Consider the following 12,797-nt stretch of genomic DNA (forward strand, 5'->3'; position numbering starts at 1 on the left):
ATAAGTTCAGGAAGTCACATGATTCAAGCGGGTCAGCTTCATGGGCATCTGACCTGTACAGTTGCTCAGAGTCCCATGTTCATAAGCGCCCCATGTTTGGTTCAGTATTCTGCTGTCACCATCTTGCAGTTCTTAATATTTGAACAAGGGCTCTACAGTTTCATTTTGCACTGCACCTCAGAAGTTGTGTACCTGGGCCTAGATTAATGAGTTTAATGATATTACACTATAATCCCCGATGGGTCACCCATTTCACTGTTAATGGGGCTTCAGGTTTTTTCCTTAATGCAGTAGGTCTCTTCAACTGGATAAAACTTAAAATGGCTTGCTAGTATGATCACCTCTGACTCCATTTTCCTGACTTTTGTTACTGTCTTATTGGCATATCACTTCTTTTGCCTGCTTATATAGTTAATTAAATATCTCCCTGGGTGTATTTCTTTGAGTTGATTTTATGTATTTATAAACAGACCATTACATATTTATTTACTAGATTAGCTTTCTGAAAGAATTCATGTTTCCCAGTTCTTTAAGAAGTGCCCTATATGTTACTTACATATTGTGTATGAAATCAATGTCAATAACTCTGAAATTTACATGAAAGTACGATTCATTAGCAGTGCAGGTTGGAGGATACAATATAAGCAGAATCATTTTGGTAAGATAGAGGAGTGTGGCTAGAAACCCAGTAGTCATTGGGACGGTAGGTTGGCTGAGAACCATGCTGTTAAGTAAATGAAAAGACTTAGGTAAGCGTTAAGGACACACATAGAGTTTTTAACCCATCACTCCCAGTAGTCGGGCCCTTTCTAGAGTTTTTAATCCTTGGCAATATGAGGAGCCAGGAGAGTTTACAGGAAAGAACAGACACGATTGATGACAGGATAGTAGGGGATATAGAAGAAACATTAAGATTCCCTCATTTTTTTTTTTTTGTCCCCCAGACAAGACCAACTTTTAGTGTTATTTTTTAAAGTCTTAAAGCACTTGAAAGTTTTTGAAACAAATTGTAGGAACATATTTTTTTCCATTTTAATAATGAATTGACTGTGGAATTTCAGCATAAAAAATTTGCAGAAAATAATGAGTTAGACACTTGGATTATGAAATCAGTGAAATATTAAAATTTTATTTTTTATTGCTTTATTGTAATAACTGTGTTCATCTGTATTTGTTTAGAATATGAATGTATGATTAAAAAACCAAATGCCTATCAATCAAAACATTTCCCACCTGCTCTCTCTTATGGGACTATGACAGTAGTAAATTAAATGAAACCAACATTGTTTTACTACTTGTCCATCATAAAGTATTACTGGTTCCAGGTGAATACCTATTTATAAGGGTCCTTTGAAGATTTAATAGAGGGTTTGAAATGAATGGAATACCATGCAATGAAAAATTTTACATCATAAACAAAAATGAGAGGTAAACTGTCAAACATTTTGCAAAGGTAGAAAAAACAATATACTTAAAATAAAAAGAGTTTATACATGCTGGTAAGAAACACTAAAAGCAAAATGGGACAGAAGGGTAAAGGGTATGAACGGACCATGCACTGAAGAAATAAAAATGGCTTATGGAATTATTTTCAATATCACTAGTAATCAAATAATTGACCTTTAAGAAAGAGAATATAATATTGTCTGCAAAATTAGCAATGATTGAAAAAATGATACTACTTTGCACAGATAACCTTCATTTTCATGTGTCCCAAATGGCAGAATGGCTAAATTATTTATGATATGACTAATTATGTTATGAAATATTATTCAGTCATGAGTTTTCTCCATTTTTGCAGATTAAAATCAGAGAAAATTGCACATAAGAAAATCCTAAGTGTAAATATCAGAAACACCAGTGTTATGCAGTATGGTTCAAGTAATGTTGAGATATACATGTAGATCCATAAAAGAGAAGATTGGACCCAAAGCACCAACACTGTAACAGGAGTTTTCTGGGATTTTAGATGATCTTGTATGTCGTCTTTTCTCCTGCATGTCTTCAGAAATCTCTCTAGTGACATCCTTTTGAAGTTTGAAGTTTTCTCTTCCCATCAAACACACACACACACACACACACACACACACACACACACATCAGAGGGAACTGCGGGAGATTGCGATCCCTACATATTCTTGCCTCCACACTTTATTACCTGAAAAACATAAAAACCTAAAGTAGCAAAGTGCAAAAGTGGCCACTGCATTTGAGAGTGTTAGTGTGAAGACTGACTTTTGAAACCCAAGATTGCTGATGGTTTTAACAACCTGGATTTTTGGGTCCAATCCTAATTTCAAAACTTGTGTTCCATTTTTTTTTTGCCATAAGTATGCTCAGTGTGTTTCATTTCTTGACTTAGAAATAAATCATAGTTTTTATGCCTACAGAATATATTTTAGATGGTTTAGGAAGAAGGCCTTTTGTGTGAAGTAGACAAATTTGTGGCAGACTCTCAAAGACCATCTTTCTACAATTAGAGGCAAGACCCAAAATGCAAGTACTCCCGAAAGAGGTAACACACGTCCTGTGACTGTGAGCAGGGAGCAAGGACCAAGGACCCCAGGCTTCTTGTCTTCAGGCCCCAATTAGCAAGGCATCATTCTATGTGAGTTTAATACACCCACAATCATAATTACAAATCTTGACATTTAGATGCTCCCAAAGTCAACACCCATCCCAGCAGGGTTAGCCACATTATCACTAGTTAAGGAGATATAGAGCAATTAGAAGCCAAAGGAAAAGTTTAGCTCTACCACACAGAGGGTAGGAGTTCAGCAGCTAAACCCACCTGCAATTGCAGTGTTAATTTTTTAAAATATCGGCTTCAAAGCCTTATCACCCATGACAAGGAAGATCTGAGTCTAAATGGAATATTTAAGAGAAGTGCTTCCTCAGCCCTCAGTCAGGCTGCACACTGACCTTTGCATAGTCTCCACCAGTTGCTCAGCTGTCACAAAATGCTGGAGAAAGTGGAACATCATTGGACCTGTCAGGAGGTCAGTCAGCCAGTGCTCAGGCCAATTTGCTAAAGAGTCTGTTCCCTTACCAGTCCGATGAAATGTAGTACCCATTAATCACCAGCTAATTTTCAGGGAGTTGAAACTTCCTCGTATTTGTTGTCCACTCATCACTTTACCTGGCCTTGCGGGATCTTAGGCCTGGAACGTGAGGCAACCTCAGGGACACATGAAGCTGTGGAAACTTATGTTTTAGGCCAGCAGGGTGACAGGCAAGGGGACACCTGCCTCAGGCCAGCACTGCCCTATTTTAGTTAGAGGGCTTTGTGTGGTTTGCAACCCCCAAAGGTAGGGCACACTGCTCAAGTGCATGCAACAGACATTCTCTTTTTGAAACTCGTAATGAACTCATAAGACCTCATTGTTTTTTCTGTCAACCTATCAATTCTTTATCTGTCTTTAGAAGGTGGTGGCTTTGTCATTATTCTCTGCCTCTGCGGAGGCTTTTTATCTGAGAGCTGTTGAGTTGTCTTAAAAGCAGAAAGGTTTCTTTTTTTTTCTTTTACCAAATAGACTGTTCTATTTGTAGCCAAGTCTCATAAATTCAAATACTTGTCAAAATAAATGAATAGTATGTTTGTTATATTCATGACTTAAAATCACGTTTGATTGCTTACTCATTAATCCACGAAATTAAGCAACACACCCTGGATTGCAGTCATTAGTACAAATAAGTGGGGTTCTTCTAAGCGTCAGATGTAGTGGAGCGCATTGTACGGGTGTGTTTGTTTCGAAACTAAGTATGTTAATGCACAAATTAGTTTTATAATTTCAGAAGGTTTCTTCTGGAAGAAAACCAAGTACTTAACTGCAGTCCACCAGCAAACGGGGTTGAGATCATAATTAACTAAGTGGATTTTCGTTGGAAAAATTATAAAATTGTAATTTTACATTGAGCCCAGAGGATGGGCAGGAGCTATTCTGTCCTCTCTAGGAGAATACATGGTAAGGGATGTTACCTTTATTCTTAATTGGATGGAAAAAATCAGGACTTGGGGAGATGGTGTCCACCTTAAAAGTGTAGACATCCACATAACAGAGGCTTTGCTTTTCCTCTGGGGTATAGCAGAGGACTTAAATCACTCATTTACCTTAACCCTTTCCCTGCGCCAAGTACCCACTAGGAGCTTGCAATATAAAGTCAGGTTGCACTTGAAGGGGCATCTGGCTGGCTCAGTCGGTACAGCATACAACTCTTGATCTCAGGGTCATGAGTTTGAGCCCCACATTGGGTGTAGAGATTACTTAAGATAAAATCTTTAAAAAGATAACAAAGTCAGGTTGTACTTGAATTCTCTCTGTAATGCAGGGCTAATACCGCTTTTCTCACAAGGTTTCTTATGAGTATGAAATAGAATATGTAAGCATTTACAACAGTGCCTGGCACATAATGAGGGCTGCGTAATTATTTGTTAAAAGCATTTTTTAGTCATGTGACTCATGGTTTCAAATAGCTTCCAGTTTTTTGTTTTGTTTTTTGTTTTAAGTAGCTTACAGTTATAGAGGCAAGTAAATCAAGATCTTTGGGCTATGTGACAGGTAATGATAGAGACATGGACAGTTTTGTGGGAACACCAGAGAGCCTGGTGGAAGACTTCATATGGGGGACTTGAACTACATTTTGGAAGCCATGATAATATATAATAAAGAATTTTAAGTTGGAGCAGGCCATGCCAGATGGTATGATGGAAAGCCCACTTCAGCAGTGGTGTTGGGGGTACCCGTCGGGGGGGCTGGACTGGAAGCCAGAAGCAAATTGAGGCCTTTGCCGTGGAGATGTGAGCACCTGGCCAGAGGCACTGAGGCATTTTGTTGTAATGGAGTAATCCCTGCAGAGAGAAAGCAACCTTAGATTCCAGTAAGTTACTGCCTTCATGGATGGCTGTGGTAGCGCTGGGCTTTGGCCAAGAAATTACCAAAGGAATGTTTCTGAGACAATTACAGCTTTGCTGTGGATAGAGAACAGAAACTGGAGGGAAGTAAGGAGAATAAAACTGAACCAGTGAAATAGTACTTATGTGAATCTTACGACATTGTCAACATATGTATGCTTTGTAATTTACAAACTATTTTTCCCTGTGCTATTTTATGTTTCGTAGTGTCAGTTATACTCCCTTAAAAAAGAAAACTTCCAAAACTGCAGGCTGGATGTGTGTGATTTAGTTAAGAATAATTTGAAGAAAAAGCCATTTGTGTGTACATGTGTCCATGCATTTTAAAACATTACCTTCATTTCCGATAAGGTACACTCTCCCAAGACCTTTGAAGCCCTTGCAAATGGATAAAACCAAGGAACGTCCAGTGATAAATGGCAAGCAAAGCTACTCAGCAGATTGGCATCATTTCTAAGAATTTATCAGCTGGTTTAACCTTGAGGATCTTTCACTTTCTTGTGTGTCCACCATTTTTAATCTGTATAATTTAGAGACAGTGAAAATAGTATTACTAACAAACCAGATATATTGAGTTTTTATAATCTCTGACATTCGTGTTACCTCAGAATGCTTGAAACTTCTTCTAGCTTCTTTACCTGTATGCTTTTCCCACTGCTGCCCCCAAGGGCCCTTTTTAGGAGTAGGACTTGGTGGCTGCCACCTGGCCTCCCTGGGGCTCTTTGCCCTACCACTGCTATGGATGGTGAAGGGCATAGAGGAAAGTGTCTTCAGGCTTTCCTTGTGTATATTAGGTGTCAGTTGTGAAGGTTGTTTCATAAATGCTGAGCTGTGACTGCGAAGGAAAGTCAGGAATGCAACAAAAACAAACCCAAGATTCTCTCGAACATAAATCAGTCCCAGGAAACATATGATTCAGTATAAATATGTTTAATGCATACCTGGCTTCTTAGTGAGTTACTGCATAATTAAAGGAGGTAAATGTACTTTTGGCCAAAATATTGGTGATTTTTAATAAGCGTATTTTTTTGTCATCACAGGCAATGTAGGCAGCTGTCTCTTTAAAAAGCGCTGAGAATAAATAGGGTTCTTAGTACAGTTGAATAAATTATGTTATTTTCTTTAGAATGAAGCTTAAAGCTGTAAAGTGTATAAAGGTCCCTATTATGGATTTTCAGTTTGGAGAGGAAATGAAAATTGGTTTAGCTCATTTACTGAATGTCGATCGAACTTTGTCAGAATCAGAGCTGTTACATACTTGCTCTGAGGATGCTGGATCTGATGCTTGCATCAGATGAAGATACTAACATGAGCATGCTAATTTTGAAAATCTGGATTAAATGCCTTTAGCTAGCTGTCAAAATCCTATGAAGGAAGATCACCTATTTTCAAATCTTTCTTTAAAGTGGCATAAAATTAACTCACATAGCCAATTGTTATTTAGTTACAAGCAGATGCATACATTTAAATGAAATTCTGCCGTGTTTCACTCTCTTCCCAAAGGTGATAATGTGTTTTCCTCTACTTGTGAAATTGTTGTAATTTCACAGTCTTACTTAGATTTAATTGTGTTTATTAAGATTTGAGACAAATGATTCCAATTTTGTAGGATCCTGGTTTTCTTCCTTTGTCTTTTAATTTTATTTGATAGTTGTTGGTAATATGGAATATGGATGAAACAGTAAAAATAGCAATATGTTGTTAAATTCAACAGTTTAACCCAAAGAACTCAATATGGAAAATAAGATTTTCTTAGTAGTACATTAGTTTACCTGACGTGTAATTAAAATAGAGCCACATATTTCTTACTGTAATTACTGATACAAAAAAATACACTTTTATAAATTGTATTCTATGAGCATTGGGATCATCCTTTTCTATTCTCTATGTAAGCTAAAGATAATGGCATCAGATTATAAAAATTCAGGCTATAAAACTGACAGAATGCTGTAGGTTGATAACAGAGCAAACCACATCATGAATATTGAAGGACTCTGCAATAAATGCACTTGGTGGCATTTATTATTAAAATATTTACTTGTCAGTGTAGAAACTGAAGTCATTGGTATATTGCTTCCAGTTATGGTGGAAATAGACAGCAGAACCCATGTATTGCTAGCTGGAAGAGCAGTACTGCACGTCTAATGGGTTGTGTGTTCTTGTGTGATGAAGAGCAAGAAAAAAAAACAACAAAAATTACCTATTTGATGTGTTTGATCTTGGTGCTTTCTCTGTTCCTCTGTCAATCCTGTGATGAAGAGATTAAAGAGAAGCAACAAAGTAAAAGCAGAATATGGATAAATAAGTCAAGTGGGATTTAGTCTGGAAGCCAGAGAATGTTAGCTATGGTAGGAAAAGGAATTAACATTTAACCTTCCATTGTGTATCAGGCTATGTGCTAAGCATTTAGGCATGTTAGGGATATTATCAGGGAAATTAACATTCTACCTCCACTTGACTCACCCCCCAGCACACGTGCACACACACACTCGCACGCACACACACACGTGCACACATGCAAACACACCTTTACTAGTGATACCATATAGTCTCGCTGTTTGAGTATAAAAACAGGCCTGAGTCTTTGAAGAGTTGTTGATGGTGTGAAATTGCAGAGAACACACGGCTCTTTTGAGCAAGTCTATTACTCAGGTTTCATGGATGTTGTAAATTATCCAAAGTTCTTCTATTTCTTTTCATCTTTTAGTTTTTTGTTGTTGTTGACTTTTTCATTATTTTAACCTTTACAAGGTAAGTATGAGAAAAAGATGGAAATATTCTCTAATGTGAGGTTTATGGGTGATTTTTTTTCTAAGAGAATCCTAATTTCAGTTGTTCTTTCCATATGCCTTCAGGGGTGGGCAGAGGATACTTGCAGTTACCAAAACCAGTGCCTAATCTTTGAATTGGGAACACCATCCACATGGACAACTGAGATCTAGTTATTGAACATAATTTGGACATGCTACATTAATGTGCTTCTTTTTCCATGTTTTCCTAAATTCTATTTAGAAGTTAAGTATGTTCCTGAGAATTATACTCTGCCTCGACCTCTCAAACAGAGGTATGAAACACATGGATAAACATTGTACCTCTTCCTGGTGCCTTGATTTTACTGGCAATTAAAGAGAAAATCTTTTTGTATTTAAACAAGCACAGAAAGCTGGTAGAATGCAAAATATAAGACATGAATTTGTAAAAGCTGAGCCCTTCAACTGTGAGCTTAGGGTATGCCAACTCAGGCTAGGCCCCCACTACCCTGGAGGTCTATTCACATTTGTTCTCAAGCTATGTTGGGGCACACATCTCCAAGCTTGACACCAGGTACATCCAAGTGGCGTCTTGGAGGAAAGTGGGCAAGGGAGTGCCTGGCGCCAGACTGCTAACCCTGCTCCCTCTCCATCTGCCACACACCTCTAGTGAGACACTTCTGCTCCTTCAGAGACCAAAGAAACAGATTCTCCCTTGCAAAACTGAGCCTGGAAAAGAAAGGAGAACACACATAATCTCTATTTTGGGAGCTTGATGTGGCAGAAGCAATTTCTCCCAGTGTTGAATAGAAAAATGAGGAATTTCTCCCCCATAACAAAACCAAAACAACAGCAATAATGATAATGACACTTGGAGGATCTTACAGGTATGGATTCGTTGTTTATACTCATTCATTTCTAAAAAAAAAAAATAATAATCTGAATGTTTATTCTGAAAACACATGAAAAAATCCAGGGATCTTTTATCTTATTGCTATCTTAGATGTTAGTGTCTGTTCTTGCCTCATTTTACTCATTCCAACAAATATATGTTCAGGGCCTACTATGTATATGCACCATTCTAGGTGACGGGAATACAACAAAAAAGACAGAAATCACTGTTTTCTTGCAGCTTATATTCTAGTACTGTGAGAAGACCAGCAATAGCTAAGATGAACAAGAAAAGATGAAACACTGAGAGGGTGATAAATGCTACCAAGGAAAAGGAAGAGAGGGTAGGAAGTTGTAGTGATGTTGCAACACAGACGTGTGGTGTTTGAGTAAAGTTGGGAAGGATAGGGAAACAAGCCATGTGTGTGTCTGGGGGAAGACTGCTTCAGGGAGCGAAGGGACAGAGGGGACAGCAAATGCAAAGACACTGAGTCAAGAACAAAGAAGAAGAAATCATAGCTGGATAGAATCCAGACAGCAGGGGAGAATGTACTCAGAACGTGAGGTCAGAAGTTTCACAGGGAGCCCATGACCAGAGAGTCCATTGCAAGGACTTGAGCTTCACTGTAAGTGACACGGGAAGGCAACTGATCAGAGGAGAGACATGACCTGCCTTGCGTTTTAGTAGGGCCAGTCCGGCTGCTGTGTTGAGAATGAACTGAAAGGGGACATGGGTAGAAACAATGAGACCAGACAGGAAATTGTCGTCATAATCCACGGGAGAGACTGGGAGTGGGGTCCAAAGTGGTGAGAGTGGAGGGGTGAGAAGCAGTTAAACTCTGACTATATTTCGAGATTGGTTGACAAATTGGTTGTGTGGGGGGTGTATGAGAGACAGAGGGAGGAAGGGAAGGAAGGAAAAAGGCATCAAGGATTAATAGGAGGCTTTTATCCTGAGCAGTTGGAAGAATGGGGTGCCGTTAATTGGGATGTAAAAAGATTATGGAAAGAGCTTTGGAAGGTCAGTTTTTCAGTTTTGACATGTTACTTTAGACAGTGGACCATATGATCCTGGAGTTCAAGAAGCAGCTCTGGGTTGAAGGTTTCAGTTTGGAAGTTATCAGCATATACTTACATGTATGCCATGAGACAGATGAGGTGTCCAAAAAAAATTTAGACATATTTCACATTTTTAGAGACGAGGAGGATAAGTAAAAGGAAATTTAATGGAGGGCCCAGAGAATTGAAGATGTCCGGGAAGGCAAGTGAAGAAAATAATTTAAGGAAGAGGGTAGTGATCAACCGTGTCCTTAAATCAAGCCAGAAAAGTGGCTTGGGATTTAGCTACCTGAAGATTTGTTTTTGACCTTGATAAGAACTGTTTCCATGGAGTGGAGGGGCGAGAGCCTGACTAGTGTGGTCTCAGCAAAGAATGGGAGGAGAGAGACTGGAAATTTGCTCTGTGGACAGCTCTTTCAGATTTTGCTTTCAAGGAAAGTTGAGAAATGGGTATGGTATCTGTAGGGGTCCTGAGAAGGTTGTTTGTTTCTATTTTTGTTTTGAGTGGGAGAATGAATAGCATATTTGTGGACTAACCTTCCTGTGTCTCTTTGGGGATAAGATGCCTACATACTGACAGAGATCTGTGCAGACAGAAGTTTTGATTGGGAATAATGGCTGTGTGAAAAGAACTTGAATTATGGGGTCTTTGGGAAATGTCGGTGTTGCACTGGGTGACGTGAGAATACTGACATTATGGAAGGAGAACAGAAGGGTCACCAGAAGATGGATAAAGCAGCAGAGGAGGAAGGCATCCAAATGAAATATTGCTTGTTTGCATTTTGCATAGCATTTAGGTCAGTATAGGCCCTACCATGTCAGTGAAAAATCTTCCGTATGCCTTAGAAGTTTAGTCTAGGTGAAACCTTAACAACAGAAAACTTTCAATAGAATTCCTTCTTTCATGTCCATCTCATTTCTGTGGGAAAGGTAATTTGTAATGGGTGTAAGGTCAGGGAGGAGAGGCCATTTTCCTGCACTGGACGCTTTGGAAATCAGCATGCCTTCCTTCTATTGAGGGACTAGAACAGTGGTTTATGTTAATTAATGCATCTCTGTAACACTGTCTGCTGGGAACTCTGTTACCCAGGAATGTAGATGTTCTGATGAGTCAAGTAATCTAGCTAATAAGCACCTGCAACGTGTACAGCTAAATAAATTGTCGATGTTGAAGCGAGGGTAAGTTCTGTGCATGTTGTGGATGTTGAGGTGAAGAGCCCATGGTGAGTCACTCAGCAGCCAGCACCAATGGACCCAATGACTCCATTTGGGCACCACAGATTCAGGAACTGAACCTCTTCTTTCCAGGAATAGAGACCCGTTCGTTCATTCATTCATTCATCCACACATCCAGAGTAGACTCTCTGGTGATAATTCCTGTCAGTTATGGGATTGGGAGACAGACCGTGAGATTTGGGGCTGCTCCAGTTCATCTTATCATCATCTTTGTGAAGAGTCATGTAATGCCTTTTCTGTGTCTACCGTGTTCATTAGGACATAACATCCTAATGGGAAAACCACATATATTTGACAACGTAGCCTCTCTTTTTACAGTTTTCATTTTAGAAAACAGTCACACTGTGGTCTGAAACCCTGGGTGGGAAATTTAAAAAGACTAGATTCTTGTACCCATTACTATTTAGTATATCCCTTTGGGAAACAAAAATCTCTGAACTGTTGTGTTCTCTCATTTGATAAATAGGCGTACCATTGTTATTACATATGCTATAAACTTGTGTAGATATGAAGGTATGGAAAACAGTAAAGTATCTTAAGGAGGAAGGGTTATATAACAAACATAGGTAATGATTTATGAGTTTTCAGTTTTAAGATTCTGTATTATACTCTAGATTGCTATTCTATTATTTTTTTCTCTTTTCCCCAGTATTTAAGGCACAGTACATATATTAGCAGTTAAGGATGTAGCAAGAGGAAAAGTAAGGTACTAGTCTTAACTTACACAAAAGTGTTCGTAGAACCAGTATAATAAGCCATTTTGCCTCGCCAATTGGCAATTAAAATAAATGTTACTAAGATGTGTTAGAATTCACCAATATGCAAAACTGAAATTATAATTATGTCACGAAAATAGTGATGAAAATAACACTTCCAGCACATTTTAAAAATTGATTTTATTTTCCTTTTCAAGATTCAAAGTGTTAAGCTCTTCACTCTGACCAGATGATTAGAAAGATACAGAACTACTGATTATTTTTATACTAGAATAATCTTTCATTATTAATCTATTTAAGTCTTCTCTCAAATCAGTTCATCAGTGCTGCCAATTAAAAATAGAAAATGTATGTGCTCAATCTCAAGAATTAAAAATAATGCCTTGGGAGTAGCATTTCTTTCCTGTGGTAAGAGGATTGTTGGATTTTCCAATTAAAGAAGTCTCCATACTGGAAATGCGTAGTCAGTTATGAAAATTATTTTTGAATAGTCAATTTGCATATCCCTAATTGTATTCATTTCTTTTGAAAGACTGAACTTGGAATTTATGATGTTTTGATTGATTACTCCTGCATTTGTGTTATTAATACTATTGCTAACAAGATTCCCCTATGAATGGGCCTTTGAGTGCCTTTCCTGAATAAATGTTTGAATCATAAGTAGGTTTGTTTTATTTAATGAATGAAAAATATCTAAAGATTTCCTAGCAGGTTTCAGATTTGCACACACTGTCCTTTGTTGGGTTGACGGTCGCATCCCCGCGCTGCCTACTACACACACACTTGGACTTTTCCACATCACCTGATGAGCAGCATGCGAAGTCGTTCTATGGTGGTGCTGTCTGCCGGCCAAAAACACAGTTTCATCAGGACTGTCCTCGCTGTTCGTACAGCAATGTTTGTGCAATGAATATTTTATTGTATCTTGCCCTTTATGAAAAATGACTTGGAAATGGACAATTAAATGTTTTTATATTAAGGACAAGAAACAGTTCTCATACAAAACAAAATTGAGATGAAGATGGGAATAATTTGTTTAAAAGTGCTGATGTGTAGTCTCATTGGACTTGACATTCATTGGACTTAAACCAGTCAACATAGTGTCATGAATGAAGAGAACAAAATTAAAGGGATATATAAAAAGGGGATATCTGTGTGTACAAAGTGAACACATTGTATGGAAATATGCACATATATTGTGATTGTGTCTAAAAGGACAGCTGTAATTGTGGA

At 38.2% G+C, this 12,797-nt stretch overlaps 1 protein-coding gene across 15 annotated transcripts in view; it reads left to right on the forward strand.

Moving 5' to 3' along the window:
• PARD3B (par-3 family cell polarity regulator beta) overlaps positions 1-12,797 on the forward strand; it is a 1,014,396-nt gene that overhangs the window by 395,976 nt on the left and 605,623 nt on the right. The window lies entirely within an intron of this gene.

This window comes from Zalophus californianus, chromosome 3 (genome assembly GCF_009762305.2).
Source record: "Zalophus californianus isolate mZalCal1 chromosome 3, mZalCal1.pri.v2, whole genome shotgun sequence".
NCBI classification, from domain to species: Eukaryota; Metazoa; Chordata; class Mammalia; order Carnivora; family Otariidae; genus Zalophus; species Zalophus californianus.